Raw genomic sequence first — 19,917 nt, 5'->3', positions numbered from 1 at the left:
GCCTGGATTAGGTCAGGAAGGCACACAGCTCTCTGCGTGCCTGGATTAGGTCAGGAAGGCACACAGGTGCTCGCTACATGCCAGGGTTGAAGTCAGAGGAGCTTGTTCATAAAAGGGTCCTCTGCACGTGCCCTCTCTGTAGTTGCGTTTCCCCTTCTGGCTCATTTTTACTCAACCTCTGAGACTTAGCTAAGAGGTCATCCTCTCCAAGTGGTCTTTCCAGAATCCCTCAGGTGGGCCAAGTGACTTCTATCTAGGATCCCATAGCATCCCGGGCATCCTTCTAACACATTCTTTGGAAATTATCTGTCTTTCCCATCAATTGTAAACCCATCCATCGTGGTCCCCGTCACCTGGCATAGCACCTGGCACACAGGGAACTTTCTGTCTAGGTGTGCTGAGCTGAACTTGGCACGAGTCCCTCACTTTATGAGCTGTATGATTGTGGACCAGTCATATAACCTGACAGCCATAGCCCTCTTATCTGGGAAGTGGGATAATGAAGATATCTGTTTTGCAAGGTTATTATGAGGATTATCTTTATGATAGGGAGAACTTGGAGAGAGCTTTGTAAAGGGCTACACAAATGTTGGTTATTTTTTCCGACTTTTAAGAAGACTAATATTTAGCTTTGTTGCTGTGTGACAGGCACTCCTGTTTTATTCTCAATACCCTACGAAGCAGGCGCTACTAAGATATCCATTTATAGGTCAGAACAGAGAGAAGAAACTACAGCCTAAGATCACACAGCAGATAAACGGCGGAGTTGGGATTTAGAGCCAGGTTTGGATCCCTGGTGGCGTACTGGTTTAGAGCTTGGCTGCTAACCAAAGGTTGGCAGTCTGAATCTACCAGCCGCTCCTCGGAAACCCTATGGGGCAGTTCTACTCTGTCCTGTAGGGTCACTATGGGTCAGAATGGCCTTAAGGAGGCCTGGTGGTGCAATGGTTAAGCAGGTCAGCAGCTTGAACCAGCCCAGTGGCTCTGTGGGAGAAAAGACCCGGTGATCTCTTCCCATAAAGATTCAGCCTAGAAAACCCTATGGGGCAGTTGTACCCTGACACATGGGGTCGCTATGAGTGGGAATTGACTCGACGGCACCCAACGACAACAACATCATGTTTGCTTTGGAGTCCCTGGGCGGTGCAACAGTTAACAAGCTTGGCTGCTAACCAGAAGGTTGGCAGTTAGGGCCCAACCAGAGGTGCTTCCGGAGAAAGCCCTGATGGTCTGCTTCCAAAACATCAGCCATTGAAAGCCCTATGGAGCAGAGCTCTCCTCTGACACACGGGGTCTCCGTGAGTCGGAGTCGACTCGAGGACCCTGGTTTCTGTTTAGGCAGCACCTGTGACATGCTCGGCAGGGTCAGGACACCCCCTCAGGGCTGACCCCGTGCCTCAGCAGCCCTTCAAAGCCCCTCCGTCCTGCCCCCATCACAGGTCCTCACGCCAGGCCAGGCGCTGCCCCTGCCTTCCAGAGGGCTCGAGGAAGCATGGCCTGGCTCACAGCGGGCGCTGGAGAGATGGCTGCTGAGGGAGTTCGTGGTGACTTTTGCAGTCCAGACCCACACGCTGCTCGGCTTGTTTCCCGGCTCCCTACCTACTGCCCTGTTCTCAGTTTCTGGGCCACAGAAATCCCAGCCTCCAGGGTCCTCACTTACTTCGTGCGCCACCTCGTGGCCAACGTGCTTCATCGCAGAATGTAAAGACAGGAGGGTTGACCCTGTTTTTAAGAATGGTTTCCCAGTGCTAGCTCCATATTCATTCAGAGAATTTATATGGAGCACCTACTATGTGCCAGAGCCTGCCCTAGTGGAGTTTACATTCTAGTGGCAGAGAAAGACAACAAACAAATAAATACATAACATAATTTTGCATATTGAGAAGTGTGGTTGGGGGCAGTCGAGTTGGTTCCGACTCATAGCAACCCTGTGCACCGCAGAACCAAACACTGCCCGGTCCTGCGCCATGCCCACAATCGTTGTTATGCTTGAGCCCATTGTTGCAGCCACTGTGTCAATCCGTCTTGTCGAGGGTCTTCCTCTTTTCCGCTGACCCTCTACTTTACCAAGCATGATGTCCTTCTCCAGGGACTGATCCCTCCTGATAACATGTCCAAAGTATGTGAGACGTAGTCTTGCCATCCTTGCTTCTAAGGACCATTCTGGTTGTACTTCTTCGTTCTTCTGGCAGTCCATGGTATATTGAGTATTCCTCGCCAGCACTGTAGTTTAAAGGCGTCAATTCTTGGGTCTTCCTTATTCATTGTCCAGCTTTTGCATTGAGAAGTACTATGAAGAAAATAAACCCAGGTGGGGAATATCCTAAACTGGCCTCTGTGATCCTGTCCGGGTTTTTTCCCTTCCTCTCTGGTTGTTACTTCTCCGTCTCCACTCTTTAAATGTTGGCCTTCCCTAGGGTTTCCTCTTGCCTGGCATATTGTGTTCTACACATTATACATGGAAAAGTTCATCACTTCCTGTGGACCTAACAAACATCGTTATGCTGATAAATCCCAACCATGTATCTCAGGCCCAAACCTCTTCACTGAGCTCCTGATCCAGAGCTCAGCATGTCCATCACCAACCCACCACCTCTCCTGCTAGACCTAACCAAAAACCAACCCCGTTGCCATCGAGCTGATTCCGACTCATAGTGACCCTATAGGACAGAGTAGGACTGCCCCATAGCGTTTCCAAGGAGCACCTGTTGGATTCAAACTGCTGACCTTTTGGTTAGCAGCCAAGCTCTTAACCACTGCGCCACCAGGGCTCTATCTGTAGAAAAGGGACTATAATAATAAAACCAGATTCATAGTGTCCTTGTGGGAGACAAGGAGATGCAATGTGTGGAAGCGTTTTACAGAATCCAGTGTTGTATGGCTGTGGCATGTTGTTATTAGTTCTTTGAGCGCACTAGGCTCAGACCCGGTAGAGGTGATGGCAGAGTGGCTGGAGCTTAGAAGTCTGGTGTCCTGTCCCCTTGGAAAAGTAGAGGTCTCTCCGCTCTTCCCATGCCCTGTCCCCACCAGACGCTGGATGAAGACCCTGATCCACCCCCCGCCCAGAGGTGACCCCATTCTGCCTGCCTGGCCTGGCTTCCCCTCTCTCCAGTCCCCTACTTTCTGTGCACATGGGAGTCAGCCCGCTGACTGCTGGTGGACTGCCATTTGACACCACGTGGAGCAGGGACAAGCCACCTCAGCTAAGCTCTGACCAGTTCTGCTCTGTAACACAGGGTGTCACCATGGATCCTAAGCGACTCAAAGGTAACAGGTTTGGCTTAATATGATTATTGTTTGTTCAATAAGCAATTCCACATGGAAGTAGAGACCAGTATATTGTATGCCAAGTGGCTTGTTTCAATTCCTTGTGCTGTTACAGCCTCAGTCCTCCTAGATGTAGTGGTCAGCACCTTGCCTCAAAGCCCCTGCAACACCGTGACAGTGAGATGAAGGAAACCCATTGCCGTCGAGTCGATTCTGACTCATAATGGCCCTATAGGACAGAGTAGAACTGCCCCCTAGGGTTTCCATGGAGCAGCTGGGGGATTCGAATTGCTGACCTTTTGAGTGCAGTCGAGCGCTTAACTACTGCGTCACCAGGGCTCCAAGACCAAGGAGGTAGCAGGTAAAAAGCCGCCACAGGCCATGGAGATCCTTCAGGCAGGGGGCCCTCCAGGGAGGAGGAGGCCGGGGTGAGTGGGTGAGGGTGAGGGAGGCAGATGCTGTCAGGGACAAAGTCAAACAAAGTCACTCGTTTCCCCCCTCAAATCAGGGAGGGTGAGTAGCATTATCCTGTTTATTTCCGATTAAGCCCTGAAAGAGGTCTGAGCCAGCTCATCAGGGAGGAGCTGTTTGTGAGGAGACGGATGTTTCATTAATACTGAGCAGACACATAAATCACAGGATGCATGTGGAGCAGAGGGACGGGAGAGAGAGGGCAAGGGGAGAGCGAGGGCAAGGGGAAGGCAACAGTGATCTCCCCACAAACAGACGTGTGTGTGTGTGTGTGTGTGTGTGTGTGTGTGTGTGTGTGTGTGTGTGTGAACCGTGGGTCTCTGGGTGTGTATCTGTTGTGTGTGTGTGATGTGTGGTGTGTGTGTGGTGTGGCTCTCTGGGTGTGTGTCTGTCTCCGTGTGTGATGTGTGGTGTGTGTGTGGTGTGGGTCTCTGGGTGTGTGTCTGTCTCCGTGTGTGATGTGTGGTGTGTGTGTGGTGTGGCTCTCTGGGTATGTGTCTGTCTCTGTGTGTGATGTGTGGTGTGTGTGTAGCGTCTGTGTGTAGTGTGTATGAATATGTGTGTTTGCGTATGGTGTGCGTGCATATCTGTGTGTATGTGTGTGTGGTGTATGTATGTGGTGTGTGTGGGGTGCCTGTGTGTGGTATAGTGCGGTGTGTGTGGGTGTGTGCGTACTTGTGTGTACGTGCGTGTGGTGTGTGAGGTGTGTGCGGTGTTTGTGTGTGGTGTCTGTGTGTGGTGTGTATGTGGTGCCTGTGTGGGGTGTATGTGTGTGGTGCCTGTGTGTGGTATTGTGCGGTGTGTGCGGGTGCGTGCATACCTGTGTGTATGTGCGTGTACTGTGTGTGTATGCATGCATGTTCTGGGTGATTGGGGGTGTGTGGGTGACAGGTGTGTGGAGAGCAAGTGTGGGGGGCTTGAGGTAGCCCCTTTGGTCACCAGAGGAGAAAACAGCAGGTAAAGAGTGAAGGGTGAGAGCAGCTAAGAGGAAGAATATGGGGTGGGGTGAGAGTGTGGGACTGGAGAGGGGAAGGAAAGAGTAGAGGGAAGGAGAGAGGGAGAGAAGCCTAGGGTGCGACCACCTGGCAGGTGAGTTCTGACTGCACTCCACAGTCCTGCTGAGGAGGCGAGGCGCACCTGTCTCCAGCTCAGCACCTGCTCAGGTGGCTGCGGGCAGATGCGAGAACCCTCCTCAGGAGTGTTGTCAGAACAACAAGCACGTGCCACCTCCTAGCAGTCAGGGCATTTTATGGACTGAATTGTGTCCTCTCAAAAAGTGTGTCAACTTGGCTAGACCATGATTCCCAGTATTGCCTGGTTGTCCTCCATTTTGTGAGCTGATGTGATTATCCTATGTGTTGTAAATCCTACCTCTATGATGTTAACGAGGCAGGATTAGAGGCAGTTACGTTAATGAGGTAGGACTCAATCAACAGGATTAGGTTATATCTTGAGTCAATCAATATTTTTTGAGATATAAAAGAGAGGAGAGGGACTTCAGTACCACCAAGCAAGAAGAGCTAGGAGTGGAGTGCGTCCTTTGGACTTGGGGCCCCTGAGCTGAGAAGCTCCTAGTCCGGGGGAAGATTGATGACAAGGACCTTCCCTCGGAGCCAGCAGAGAGAAAACCTTCCCGTGGAGCTGGCGCCCTGAATTCAGACCTCTAGCCTCCTAGACGGTGAGAGAATAAACTTCTGTTTGTTAAAGCCACCCACTTGTGGTATTTCTGTTATAGCAGCACTAGCTGACTAAGACAGGGTTCAACATGGCTGGGTCTGTGCAAGAAGTCCTTCACAGTGGCATCCGCTGCCCTTGACCTTGTTTAAGCCTCATGTTACGTCACGTGTTCGGCTTTCTTATTATCCTCATTTCACAGACGAGGAAACGGAGGTGTAGAATGGCTGATTCGTTTGTGGCAAGTCATACAAGTACAAGTGGGGGGAGCAGGGCCCCAGCTCAGGCCCACGGGACCCCAGCGCCTGCCCTAGCCCAGTGTGCACTGCCCCACGCCATCAAGAGGAACTGTCAGCCCACGCTGGAAGCTTGAGCAGCATCGAGGCAGCCCGCCTGACCAGCACAAGGGCAGGCCAGGGACTTGAGAGTGTCGCGGTCGGCCCCATAAAGAGAAAGCAGAACTCGATAAGATGGGTTTTGCTATGAGTTCTCATTTGGCAAATCAATCTCCTTGACGAGTCCCGTGGCTTTTGGGGAGGAGGAAAACCGGGCCGGGTTGGAAACCTCTCCTGCCTGCACCCAAGGACCTCACCGGAAAGTTGTCAGCTCATGAAGGGGTCTGGAAGATAAACCTGAGCGATTCCAATAGCTGACTTTTAAAATGAGAGATTGGGAACACTGCTCTCTGCATCATAAAATCGTGCATTAGCTCCACGGTGGTAGTTGGTTAAAGGAAAGAAGGGAGGAGAGGGGACAGCTAGGGAGGAGGGAGAGGGGACAGCGAGGGAGGAGGGAGGGGTGACAGTGAGGGAGAGGGGACAGTGAGGGAGGTGGGAGAGAGACGCAGGGAGAGGACATGGGGGAAGCCAGACAGAGAGGGAAGGAGCCCAGTGAGGGCCAAGCCCTGCTCAGGAAATGGGGAGACATGAGCAGAGAGCAGAAATGTGGAGAGAAAATACACCGCCGCTTGTCACAGAGGATGGCACAGCTAGATGGCGGTGTGCCAAGCAGGGAAAAAGGCAAAAATACGTTCTCTAGGCCTCTTGCCACAAAAATTCGTTTCAGAGAATCCCAGAAAACACTAAAATGTACCTTTCAACTTTATGCAAATGTACCAAGTCCACTCTCTGCCAGAATCCTAAGAGGAAAAATTCAGATTTTTTTTCCTGACCTGAGCCTTTTGAGAAAGTGAAAGCCTCCACATTGGGAAAGGGCAACGCTTTCAGCATTTATTATAAAAAGTGTTCTGATTCACACCTGTGGTTTAGCATTACGGATCATTTTGCAATCCCTCATCTTCCTCATTTTTCAGAGAGAGAGACCATATTTCTCCTTGGAAACTGGTGAACATTGCATTTCATTTTCTGTACAGAGCGTGCATTTTACAGATGGATATTCCCCCTTTAAAGTCTTTTAAGATGCCACATTGGAAGATGCCAAAAGGTTATTGCCTCTTTGCAACCACAGGGCATCGCTCAAAGAGATCAGGTCGTGCCCAGCCTGTGGGGGGCTTGGCTGGGGGCTCTCTCAGGTTGGGGTGGTACCAGCAGACTTCTAGCTAGAGGTCTAGCGAAGTTTAGTGGGGAGCACTCTCAGGGGGTTGACCCCTGACCAGGACAAGTTGAGCTGTGATGTCGGCATCGCCGAGGTGTCAGCAGATCTTATGGGGAGCTCTGAAGCTGGCCTGTCCCTTAGATGTCCCATTCTGGGCCAGCCTTATAGCCAGTGTGGACGAGTTGGCTCCAACTCACGGTGACCCCACATACAACAGAACAAAACATTGCCCGGTCCTGCTCCATCTTCATAACTGTTACTGTGCCCAAACCAATTGTTGAGGCCACTGTGGATCTGGAGTGCCTTCTAGCCCAGGGGGCTCATCTTCCAGCACTATATCGGACAATGTTCTATTGTGATCCCTAAGGTTTTCATTGGCTAATTTCCAGAAGTAGATGGCCAGGCCTTTCTTCCTAGTCTGTCTTTGTCTGGAAGTTCCCCTGAAATCTGTTCACCATGGGTAACCCTGCTGGTTATTGAAATTCTGGCGGCATAGCTTCCAGCATCATAGTAATATGCAAGCCCCCCACCCCGTCCGACCAACTGACAGATGGGTGGTAGTTCCTCTTTTTCGCCACAAGTAATCCCCAGAGAGAGAATAAGCAGAGAGCTGTCTGCCTCCAACACTCCCAGCAGCTGAGGGGATGAGTCCTTGTGTCCTGAAAGGGGTAAAGGGAAATCGGGGTGGCACACCACAGCGTCCACTACAGGGGTGGTGCTCACAGGCTCCCAGAATACAGATCCTTAAGAAAGAGCAGCTTGGTCACCTGGTCAACCACTGTCAATGTACAAGGAGCAATCCCAGTACCTGCCTACTACCGAGCCTACTACCTGCCTCTGAGCTCCAGTCACTGGGGCAGCGAAGGACACTCCCCAGCCGACTCCGGCCACTGCAGCAGACCCCTGCATCTTGAGCTCTAGTGGAGCATGTCACACGGGGATGAGGAAGGAGGGCAGCCTGGCTCTGCACTAAGACTGAAGGCTGCTGCTGAGGTCAACCTGCCTTCTCTCATATTACATGGGTTGCTTCCTTGGGTGAAGAAAGAGTGTCAAGAAAGCTCAAATAAAATGAAGTGTGCAATGTAACAATCCACGTCTGTGGAAGCAGCAGTCACAAAATCAAATGACACATTGCATTGGGCAAATCCACTGCAAAAGGCTTCTTTAAAGATTTAAAAAGCAAAGCTGTCACTTTGATGACTAAGGTGCTCCTGACTCAGGCATAGTCTTTTCTGTCGTCTCATATGCATGCGAAAGCTGGACAATGAAAAAGATAGACTGAAGAATTGATGCCTTTGAACGGTGGTGTTGGCGAAGAATATTGAATATACTGTAGACGGCCAGAGGAACGAACAAATCAGTCTTAGAAGAAATACAACCAGAATGTTCCTTAGAAGAGAGGATGGCGAGACTTTGGCTTGCTTATTTTGGACACGTCATTAGGAAAAACCAGTCCCTAGAAAAGGGCATCGTATTTGGTAAAGTAAAGGGTTGGAGAAAACGAGGGAAATCTTCCAGGAGTTGGGCTGACACAATAGCCACCCTGAAGGCAAACATACCAACAACCATGACGGTCGCCCGGGACCGGTCAGTGTTTCATTCTGTTGTACGTAAGGTCACCATGAATCTGAGCTGACTCAACCACAACTAACAACTTGTGAATGGTAATGGCCATGGATAACCTAATCAGACCTGGGAATGCCATGCAGGACAGGTAAGCTGGGACAGGGTGCAAGAAACTGAACAGGGCGTGGGTGACTGGCCTGGGATGGAGAAGGGTGCTCCCCAGACATTGCTAACATTTCCACTAACTTTCCACTTACAAGGAGATTTCAGGTTCAACAATGATGATTACAAACCTGCTTGGGTTCAGCCACGGTGCAGGTTCTCCCCCCATAGTCACTGCAGTGGACGTCCCCACGCCCCTGTGAGGTCGGCTAGGAGGGGCGGGGTGGTCACTTCCCTTCTAGTGATGAGGAATAGCAGGTAGTGTCAAGGCTCCAGAGCTCCTCAGTGGAGGAATGAGGGCAGTAGTCACACCCTCCTGGCTGCAAGTCTATGGATCTACCCACTTGATTACTCCCCAGCAGGGCTGAGCAGCCTCGGCAGTGGGAGGGCTCAGGGGACCCCTGCCACAGGGGGAGGGGAGAGGCCCCTGCCCCGGGTGGTGGCCTCCCGGCCCTGATTCTGACCCAAAGATCTCAGACTTTGCGCTTTTCAGGTCTCCTTCCAGCCTGTGCGCCACATGCTCCCACTCTCTCTGATACCCTGGGGCCCTTTGGGAAAGGCAGATCCTGATGGGATCCCCAGGTTTGCTCTTATCTTCCAGAATGAGAAATCGCACTCACTAATGTCCACCACCCGTCTGTCAGTTTGTCACACCGTGGTGGCTTGCGTGTTGCTGTGATGCTGGAAGCTATGCCACTGCTATTTCAAATACCAGCAGGGTCACCCATGGCGGACGGGTTTCAAGGGAGCTTCCAGACTCAGACAAAGAAGAAAAGCCTAGTGATCTACTTCCAAAAATCAGCCAACAGAAACCCTACGGATCACAAGAGAACACTGTCTGACTTGCTTGCTTTGGACACATCATCAGGGAGGATCAATTGCTGGAGGTGGATGTCCTGTTTGGTGAAGTAGGAGGCCAGTGAGCACAAGGGAGACCCTTGCTGTGATGGACGGACACAGTAGCCACAACAATGGGCTTGAACATGCGTGTGATCGTGAGGATGACACAGGACTAGACAACGTTTTGTCTGTTGTAAATAAGGTTGCCATGAATTGAAGTTCGCTCGACAGCGTCTATCTATGTATCTAAGTATCTAAGTATGTATCTATGTATCTATCTACCTACCTACCTATCTATCTATCCATCTAGTGTTGTGTCTAGCTGGACCTCAGTTGGAAGATAAGTCCTTTTCCATCCCATGTCTGAGGGATTGATTATTTCCAACAGTGCAGGATGTTTCCTTCCCCTCTCCTTCGGCCTGCTGGCCCTCTTGCTGGCCTTGGGGAGGCTAGTCCTTATGAGGGAGTGTGGAGCAAGGCAGGCCCTCGCCATTCCCCAGTCCCTTGAGTCTCAGGGAGCTGGGCTGGAGTGAGGGGAGAGGGCAGGGCAGGTGGGACAGGGATGGCAGAGCTGGGGCCAGGGGCACAAGGAGTGGGTGGTATAAATCTACCAGGTCACCGTAAATACATGCGTCAGGAGCTAAACCAAAAGCAGTTGCCATTGAGTTGACTCTGACTCTGGTGACAGGATATGTGTCAGAGTAGAACCGTGCTCCATAGGGTTTTCAGTGGCCTTTTTTCCCAGGTGTGTTAGGGTGGACTCAAACCTCCAACCTTTCTGTTAGCTGCCGAGTGCATTAACCCTTGGCACCACCTGGGACTCCTTTCATGAGCTAGGTCTCCCACTACCGCCCCTCATGATCCAAGCCTCCTCCTGTCCTTTCTGCTGGCCTCTCCCTGCTCCCGTCTCTCCCCTCAGGCTTCCAGGCGATCCCTCTGAAATAAAAATCCAACTATGTCGCTCTCCTGCTTCTGGCCTTCAAGGCTCCGCAGGACCCGTCAGCCTTTCCAGCCTCATCCCCAACCCCACTCCCAGCCACATGGGAGTCTTGCCTGCAGGCCACAGCCATGCAGCCCCCAGCCATGGGCCCTTCGCAGGTGCTGCTGTTTCTTGCTGGGGTGTCCTTCCCCTCTTTCTCTGTGAACACTCCCTTGGCTGTCAGCCTTTGCTCAAAGGCACCTCTGAGCCCCACAGACTCAGAACGAGTATCTCGGGGCACAGCCAGTCTTGTGTATTCAGAGCCCAGCACAGAGACTTAGCCAATGCCATGAAATCGAGTCGGATGGGGGACCCCCCTTCTCCCGCATAGTTAAAACCAGTTACTGTTGAGTTGACTCTGACTCATGGCGACCCCATGTATGTCAGAGTAGAACTGTGCTCCACAGGGTTTTCAGTGGATGATTTTTTGGAAGTAGATCACCAGGCCTTTCTTCTGAGGCCCCCTGAGTGGACTCAAACTTCCAACTTTTCAGTTAGCAGCTGAGCACATTAACCATCTGTACGCCAGGGACTCCCTGCAGAGTAAGCTGTATCAGAATCATGGGTGGCTGGATGTGGTGCTGAGCTCAAGTGTGGGCTTCCGGGAGGGGAGCAGTCAGCCATTTTCCTCCTTGTCTCTCTCCCGCCAGCTCCGGGCTCACACTGCCCCAGGCTGCTCCGCGGCTGATGTGCAGTGATCAAGTGGTAAAAACCCTGGGCTGGAAGGTGCCCAGCAGATGAACGCTGAATGAATGAGTGAAGGGTAAAAAGAGATGCCTACACAAAGGGGCACCTGGGGAGGAAGAAAGAAGCTCCCAAATGGGAAGGGGGAGCTGCAGAAGAAACTAATATGTATTGAGGACCTATTAAAAAAAAACTAAACCCGTTGCCGTTGAGTCAATTCCAACTCGTAGCAACCCTATGGACAGAGTAGAACTGCCCTATAGGGTTTCCAGGGAGAGCCTGGTGGATTTGAACTGCCAACCTTTATAGCTAGCAGCTGTAGCTCTTAACCACTACTCCACCAGGGTTTCTGAGGACCTATTAGGTTCCAGAAAGCTTCTTTTGGCCCTATTAGCACTCCGGATTGGATTCACTGGCCAATTTTGGAAGCTGCTGGGATTTGGAGTCCATGAGGGCATTGCTGGTTCTGAGACGGCTGGGGGCATTTGGATCACTACTGAGTCTGGGGCTTAGGGCAGCTATGTCCCTTGATTTTTCTGAGACTTTGAACACGTCCTTTACCCTCTGTGCTCCTCACTCTACCGTCAACCACCCATTCCCCTCTGGACCCATGAGCTAGGTCTAGGGGCTCTTGGGTCCCTAATCACCTCCTTCTTCCTACGGTCTCCCCTCGCCTTTCTCTTTGATTAGCAGTTAACTTGCTGTGGAAAGTGTTCTGTGCACAATGGATCCTCCATAAAAATAGACAGGATTGCCCTGAGTTGCTGCAGGTGCTCTGAGATCAGCCTGAGCCAGAATATATGGGTTTTCAGCTTAGATATACATCACGGTCACTGCTCATGAGTCTGGGTGGGGGGGGTGGTCAGCGCTGTGTATATCGGTCACATTGAAAACGTGGCGCTCGGGAACAGCCCGTCAGCTGCTCTGAGGGATGGATGTGCTGAGGTGTGCAATCCTGGTTTGAGGTGAAGTGTGTGGGATGTGTCTTACAGCCCACTCAGTTCCCGGGATGGGCATTACCGTCTGTGGCCAGAGGCATGGCGAATCCAAAGCTGGGATATAATTGAAGATATCATTGGCACTTGACTTTGGAATGCATTTGCGCGTGTGTGGGGGGAGGCAGCACAGCTTTACTTTTCTAATTATGTTTACTTCAGACTCCTGTTAGGCTTGGTTTGCCTTCACTGGACACAGCCAGCGGGGAGGAAGGTGGGGCACAGCTTCCTGGAGCATGAAGCGTTCATCAGCCTGGAGCTGTTCAGGAGGCCGGTTGTTGGACACAGGCTGTCCAGGCCTGTGTCCCCCAGGTGCTCAGAATTCCTGGGGGCTGGTGGTGTAGTGGTTACGTGTTACAGCTGCTAACCCAAAGGTTGGCAGTTCGAATCCACCAGGCACTCCTTGGAAACTCTATGGGGCAGTTCTACTCTGCCCTATAGGGTTGCTATGAGTTGGAATTGAGTCGACAGCAATGGTTTTTTTTTTTTAAATACTGCCCCATGAATACGCCATCGGGCCAGGGATGCAGAGTTGTGTTTAGAGGCAGCCCTGGGATTGAATCCTGGCCCCGCCACTTACGACAGCAATGACAAAAAACAGTTGCTGTCCAGTTGGTTCTGACTCATGGTGACCCCATGTGTGTCAGAATAGAACTGTGCTTCATGGAGTTTTCGATGGCGGATTTTGGAGGAGCGGATCACCAGGCCTTTTCTTCTGAGGAACCTCTGGGTGGATTTGAACTGCCAAGCTTTCAGTTAGCAGCCTTAACCATTTGCACCCCCAGGGGCCCCACCCCTGGAACAGGGCTCGGTTAATGCTCATTTCCTTCCTTCTTCGTCCTCCCTCCTCATCTCCCGGGGACTGACTCCACCTGCAGCACCGCCCTCCAGGCAGTAGTCTGGGGCTGCAAGAGGCTGAGCACAGCCCAGAGTAGTCCTGGGGGGCGGCTGAGGGGCTCTTCTGCTTGGAGAGAAGCAGGGTGGGGTGCTCAAAGGCTGAGTATGCCTCAGGTCCCAGTACCAGGGAGGGCTTGCAGAGAGGACGAGAGTCCTGGTGTCCCTCAGAAAAGGGGAGTGGGGCTCTCTCTGAGCTTCATGTCCACCCAATGGTAGACTTCAGATAATACTGAAATGGTGCCCCTGGAGACGGGGCCTGAGTCTTAGGCCACCCCTTTCTGGCTGTGTGAGCTCGGGTAAGTGATTTCATTCTCAGGGTCTCAGTGTCCCCGTCCTTGAGGGGACACAGCATTCAGTCCTGTAGGAGGGTCGTGATGGTCGATGAAGAGCAGGCTGGCATGCATGTGGCTTCACACAGGTGTCAAAGCAAACACGAGGGCTGAGGAGGGGCCGAGCTGGCTCTGAGTGGAGTGGGGGGCTGTGTGGGTGAGTGGGGCGCTTTTTTGTGCTCTCCCATTACCCTAAGGGGAAAGAGAGCCGCCCTCTTCCTGCAGGGCTGGCAGAGAGCCAAGTCAAGGCCATACAAACAGGCTGCCTCAGCATCCCCTGCTCCTCTCAGGGGTAGCCGTTTGGCTCCTGTGTGTTTGCCCTCACAGACAAGGTCTATGGCAGGTAAGGAGGCCCTGCGAGGTACACCTGCCCACACCTGTCCCCAGAAAGAAGATCCAGGTGTCCCAGGGTGGGCCAGACTCAGGCTGTTAGCTAATTCAGCCCAGTACACCTCCAGGGATCTGGTCCAGAGCTGTTAAGTGACATGCCCGAGGCAACACAGCAAATTAGAAGCACTGTCTCCTGGGTGCCCTGCAGCACAGATGTGGGGTCTGGTTGTTGTTAGCTGCCGTCAAGTCATTTCTGAGCCATGACCCCCCGACGTGTGCAGAGCAGAACCGCCCCACAGGGCTTTTAAGGCGCTGACCTTTCAGAAGCAGATCACCAAGCCTGTCTTCTGTGGTACTTCTGGGTGGGTTCGAACCGCCAGCCTTTTGACTAGTACTTGAGCGCTTCACTGTTGGTGCCACCCAGGGGCCCGTTTTATTTTGTTACTTGTCATTAGTCAGCTAGATGGCCCCCGTGCCTGCTTGTCTCAACTCCCTCAGGGAAAGCATAGGTGGTCGCCCAGGCAGTGCGAGAACTGTACCTGGAGAATCATCTATAGATGGTCTGTCTTCACGGGAAGGGGAAGACACGCTGATGCGGGAGCATGAAGAAGTGAGGTTAGACATCAGAAAGAACTGTTGTCAGGGACACAGTTGCAGGGTGAAGGGTTGGGGCCTTTTTATCCAGAGACTGCTGGGTTTTCTGTCAGCGATGAGCTAGATGTGACATGGTGACATGACCCTAAGGCGGGGGAGGGACCTGATGTCTTCTCAAAGCCCCTCTCAGCTCGTGACCTCTTACACACTCACTCATTAGCTTTTCTGAAGTGACTTCCCTGCTCCTGATCCGTCTCTGCCTGTCCAGCTCTCTGAGAGGTGTTTCTGTTGGTAGAGGAGGAAGAGAGACGAGTGTGAGGTGGTAGGGACATGGGGGAGGATGCAGCTGGGATGGGAGAGGGGGCCTGAGGCTGCTAACTGCCAACCTCCAGGCAGCAAGCTCTGCTCCCAGCTGGCACCTGCTGGCAGGCACGGCTGCCAGAGGGGAGCCGCCATCAAGCCCATTTTTACATCTTCCTATCGAACTTGGATACATGGACCCTGAAAGGGGCTTCTTACAGGCAGCTTATGCCTCAACAGCTGTTAATGGTGAAGCACCAAGATGCTGAGGGGGCTCCCAGGTGGGCTGTGCAGGGGAAGACCTTGGCTTCTTACCTGCTCTGAGGTCACACAGTTGGCTGAGCACCCGTCTCCCCCGTTTCTGAGGCTCAGGGGAGTGATGTGCGGAGGACAGTGTGGGAGACCTGGCTGGGAGCCAAAGGAAGGGGGAACTAAATAGAGACCTCCAGGAGCCCCTGGGTGGCTCAAATGGTTACACGCTCTAGTTCTAGCTGAAAGTTGGCGCTTCAATCCACCCAGAGGTGCCTTAGAAGAGAGGCCTGGCAATCAGCTTCTAAAAGGTCACAGCCTTGAAAACCCCACGGAGAAGTTCTACACTGCACGCACGAGGTGGCCATGGGTTGGAACTGATCGTAACTAACAACAATGAAGGGGCAGAGGGCTGAAGCTCGACATGACCCAGCACATCCTGATGCTGGACTGATGAGGGCCCCAAGAGGCAATGGAATTCCCCCTGGTGCTGTGCCCTGCTCTCCCTATACTGCAGCCGTGGCTCACCAGTAAGAGGCATAATTTGCGTTGCATGAACCTGACTTACTGTAGGTGAATGTCCTCACAGTTCTCAGCCCTATCAGAGTATTTGCCCTTCAGTTACTAACCTGAAGCTCACAACGATCCAGTGAAGTGGGCGGGGCAGGTTTCAATAGCTCTCCTTGACTGGGAGGAAAGGGGTCAGCAAGGATCAGGGACTTGCCCCACATCATGCAGTGAGATTCTGAACTGGAACCTGAACTTCAGGTCCAGCGTGGGGTTCCCTACAACACCCTCACCCCACAGTGAGCCCCATCTTCACTCACTTTCCCCCGCTGGCTCTGCCTGGTCGCTGACTCAGACCTGATTCATCCCCTCCAGCCCTGGGCCCTGGAGCCCCTTCTCGGTGTAGGCCGGGGGGCAGGTGGCCCAGCATCTCTACTCCAACCCAGGGCCCGATTAGACAAGGAGAGTGAGGCACTCACCTCAGCCACAAAATTTAGGGAGGCACCAAAAAAGCTCAGTAATCCAGATAAATAATCTTTTAATGCAATATTAAAAAAAAAAAGCTAATACCAAAAAACCCATGATGAACAAAATATCAGAATTTTAAATAAAGACAGGATCAGTAAGCTGAAGTTAATTAAATATTATTTAAGATGGTCATTTGATCAAGAGAAGTTATTAAACATGGCAATTCTCTTAATTAAAAACGAGATAAGCAAAGGAGTAGATTATTATTATTATTGATAAGTCTGCTTCCATTGAAACCAGGAAAGTAAAATTATAATAAATTTTGTTTTTGCTATAATATGTAAAATATTTACACTTAATAATGTTGTGAATTTTAATATACCTATTTTAAAAAAATTTTCAATATTTTTCCAACTCCTTTAATGTTCTGGAAAGATTAACAGTTAAAAAATACATAAAAACATGTATATAAAAACCAATCACTGCTGAGTTGATTCCAACTCATGTCGACCCTATAGGACAGAGCAGAGCTGCCCCATGGTGTTTCTTAGGCTGTAATCTTTCTGGCAGCATATTGCCACATCTTTGTCCCACAGAGTGGCTGTTGGTTTTGAACCGCTGACCTTTTGGTTGGCAGGTGAGTGCTTAACCACTGCACCACCAGGGCTCCTTAAACATGTGTATAGAGACACCCATTTTTCCTTTTGTCTCAGGTTTTGATATGGTTCAAATGACACAGCTGCAGATAATGCTGTTATTTAAAACTTTGCTTTTTTGTTCATCATGGATTTTTTGCCTTAATTTTTAATCTTTAAAAATATTGTGTTAAAATATTACTGGATTATAGAACTTTTTGGCACCCTTTAAACTTTGTGCCTCCCTCTCCTGGCCCTGCTCCAACTGCTCCCAGAGAAGCTGCCCTCTTTCCTGTCCCTGGTGGGGACAAATGGGGGCAAGCCCCTCAGGTTCTTGGGGCCCCAGCTGGGGCCTATTAGGCCTAGAATTGTCCTGGGGGAGGTGGGCACTGGGGTGGGAGCAGGCTTCCCAGGGAAGATAGGTGGCTTCCGAGGCCCTGCAGATAGAGATGGGGGGCCCTTCTAGCTCATCCATCAGCATCCCCAGTGGGATGATGTTGACCTTAACCAGCCCAGGAGGCCCCGGGCCTCAATGGTTGGGGGAGATAGGGAGAAGCCAGGAGAGGCGAGGCTCCCAGAGACTCCGAGCGTGTAGGGCAGGGTCTAGCCAGGGTGGCCAGACTGTGTGGTGACCAGTTCTGGGGGTGCCACGTACTTAGCAGGTCCCCTCTTAGCCCCTGCCACCCAGGCAGGCACCGGTCCTGCTCGTCTGACCCTGGGCTGGGCTGGGGGCAGGGACAGACTGCAGGGAGGAAGTGGACACCGGTGGAGGAGGAGCACCTGCAGACTTGCGCTGGGCTTACTCCGAAGCCTCCAAGGCTTCCCCTGGCCCCGATAAAAGGCGCTTGTGGTGTGCCAGCTTAGGGTGCAGGACACCAGGGTTCCAGCCCTGGCTCCCTCATCTCAGCACATGTTATTCCATGCTATAATGAAAAAATCAGTCTTAGAAGAAATACAGCCCGATCACTCCTTAGAAGTGAAGATGTTGAGTCTTTGACTTGCCTACTTTGGACACCATCAGGAGGGACCAATCACTAGAAACGGACATAATGTTTGGTAAAGTAGAGGGTCAGTGAAAACGAGGGGAACCCTCCATGGGATGGATTAACACAGTCACAACCATGGGCGCAAACATATCAAAATCATGGAGACGGTGCAGAACCAGGCAATGTTTCTGTTATTACACGAGGTCGCCATGAGTCAGAGCCAACTAATGGCACCCAACAACAACACCAGTGTCCAAGCACTCTGGGGACGTCCTGGACTTTGCTCTTCCTCCCACACCCCAATTGCTGTGGGCTCCTCCACTGGAATATACACAAACCTGATTACTTCTCAACACCTCCAGTGCTATTGGCCAGTTCCAGCCGCCACAGTGTACCACCTGGGCTACTGCGGTGGGTTCCTAACTGGTTTTCCTGCATTCATCCTTGCCCCTCTCTCCCCATATGATCAGTTTGCAAAAGAGCAGCCAGAGTAACTCTTGTCCTATCATATCTCTCCTTTGCTCAGAGCTTCTAGTGGTTTCCTACCTCCTGCAGAGTAAAATCCAAAGCCGCTGTCATGGGCTACTGTCCATGACAAAATAAATACATGTATCAATATGGCTAGGCCATGATTCCCAGTATTGTGTGATTGTCGACCATTTTGTGATTTTCTTTGATTTTCCGATGTGTTGTAAATCCTAATCTCTGCCTGTGGTTAATAAGGCAAGATTGGATTATGTTAAAGAGGATTAGGGTGGGACGTAACACCCTTGCTCAGGTCACATCCCTGGGAGTTTCCCTGGGGTGTGGCCTGCACCACCTTTTTTTATCTTACAAGAGATAAAAGGAAAGGGAGGTGAGCAGAGAGGGGGCACCTCATACCACCAAGAAAGCAGTACCGGGGGCAGAGTGTGTCCTTTGGACCTGGGCTTCCTGCATAGAGAAGCTCCTAGACCAGGGGAAGATTGATGACAAGGACCTTCTTTCAGAGCTGACAGAAAGGGAAAGCCGTCCCCTGGAGCTGATGCCCTGAATGTGGACTTTGAGCCAACTAGACTGTGAGAGAACAAGCTTCTGTTTGTTAACGCCATCCACTTGTGGTATTTCTGTTAGAGCAGCACTAGATGACTAAGACAGCTACAAGATCCTACAAGATCTGGCCCCCTGCTACCCCCGTGGCAGTCACGCAGGCCTCCTTTCTGTTCCTGGAAAATGCCCCAAACACTCCTGCCACTGGGCCTTACTTAGCACTTGCTGTTTCCTCTGTCTGAAGTGCTCTTTCCCCAAACGTTTGCTTGGCTTGCTCCCTCGCTTCCTTCAGGTCTTCGAGTATATGCCACCTCCTCAAAGAAGCCCTCCCTGATTTTCCATACACAATAGCACCTCTGCACCACCACTCTCCATCCCGTTGTCCTGCTCTGCTCTTCACGGCACGCATGACTCGGTATCATTTGCTCATGTCTCCTCCCCCTGGGTCGGATCTCCAGGAGAACAGTGTTTCTGTTTTGTTCACTGTTGTGTCTTTAGGGCCTGGAATAGTGAAGGCACACAGTAGGTGCTCTAACTGGTTCTCCAGTGCCAGAGGACACATTTCTTTCCCCACTTGGCCTCAGCTTCTCATCTGCATGTGGGTGGATAGACTTAGGCCCCGTCAGGGCCCCTCCAGCTGTCAGGTCTGGCTGAAGGCGTCTTCTGTACCCACATTTCCCACTTATCAGTTTAGGCCTTGAACTCTCCCGGTGGCCACACTGGCAACATCTTAGTCTATCTTCTTGGCAATCTGCAGAGGGACTTAGAGGTCACAGTGGTAAGGTGAGGTGCCCGAGTCACCCAGGACTCAGGGGCAGAGCTGGGTTAGCACTTAGCCTCCTGGGCTAGTCTTGTCATCCCAGCCCCCCGGGTGGCCCTGGGGCCGGGTCGCTGTGGGCTCTCCAGGGCCTGTCCCTGGCCCCTCTGCTCCGGTCACGCATCCATTTGTGAGTCACCGCTCATGCTTACTTTTCTGATGAAGGGTGATTACAATAAAGGGCATTAGTCCCGGGTCTGACGCCTCACACCTGGGGATTCTTCAGGTGGTTTTGCTGAGGGGCTCAGGTTGCTTGCGTCCCTCCCTACCAGCCTCTGTACATGGTGGAGACAGACAGGAACACTTGCTCGGACTTCACAGGTAGGAGAACAGGACTCAGAAAGCTGCCATGACCTGCCTCAGGTCTCAGATTAAGTCAGGGGAGGTGCCGGGAAAATGTGTGCAGGTAAACTGGTTCTCCAGAAAAACCCACAACGCCAAAGCAAACTCTGATTTGTAGCGTAAATGTTTCCAGGGACCAACAAGTTGTCACTGGGTGTGCAGTTGGGAGAAGTGCACACAGCCAGCTCTCAGGAGCCAGTATGAGCCGGCTCCAGAACGCCCATAGGGGGCAGCCTAACTCC

The 19,917-nt window shown here is 51.8% G+C and overlaps 1 protein-coding gene across 2 annotated transcripts in view; it reads right to left on the bottom strand.

The window, feature by feature from the left end:
- Positions 1–19,917, bottom strand: part of KIRREL3 (kirre like nephrin family adhesion molecule 3) — a 694,039-nt gene that overhangs the window by 54,649 nt on the left and 619,473 nt on the right. The gene's annotated exons all lie outside the window — the stretch shown is intronic.

Source organism: Trichechus manatus, unplaced genomic scaffold, assembly GCF_000243295.1.
Source record: "Trichechus manatus latirostris isolate Lorelei unplaced genomic scaffold, TriManLat1.0 scaffold00064, whole genome shotgun sequence".
NCBI classification, from domain to species: domain Eukaryota; kingdom Metazoa; phylum Chordata; class Mammalia; order Sirenia; family Trichechidae; genus Trichechus; species Trichechus manatus.
Note: the sequence above shows the minus strand (reverse complement) of the source record. Positions and strands in the feature narration are given on the sequence as shown.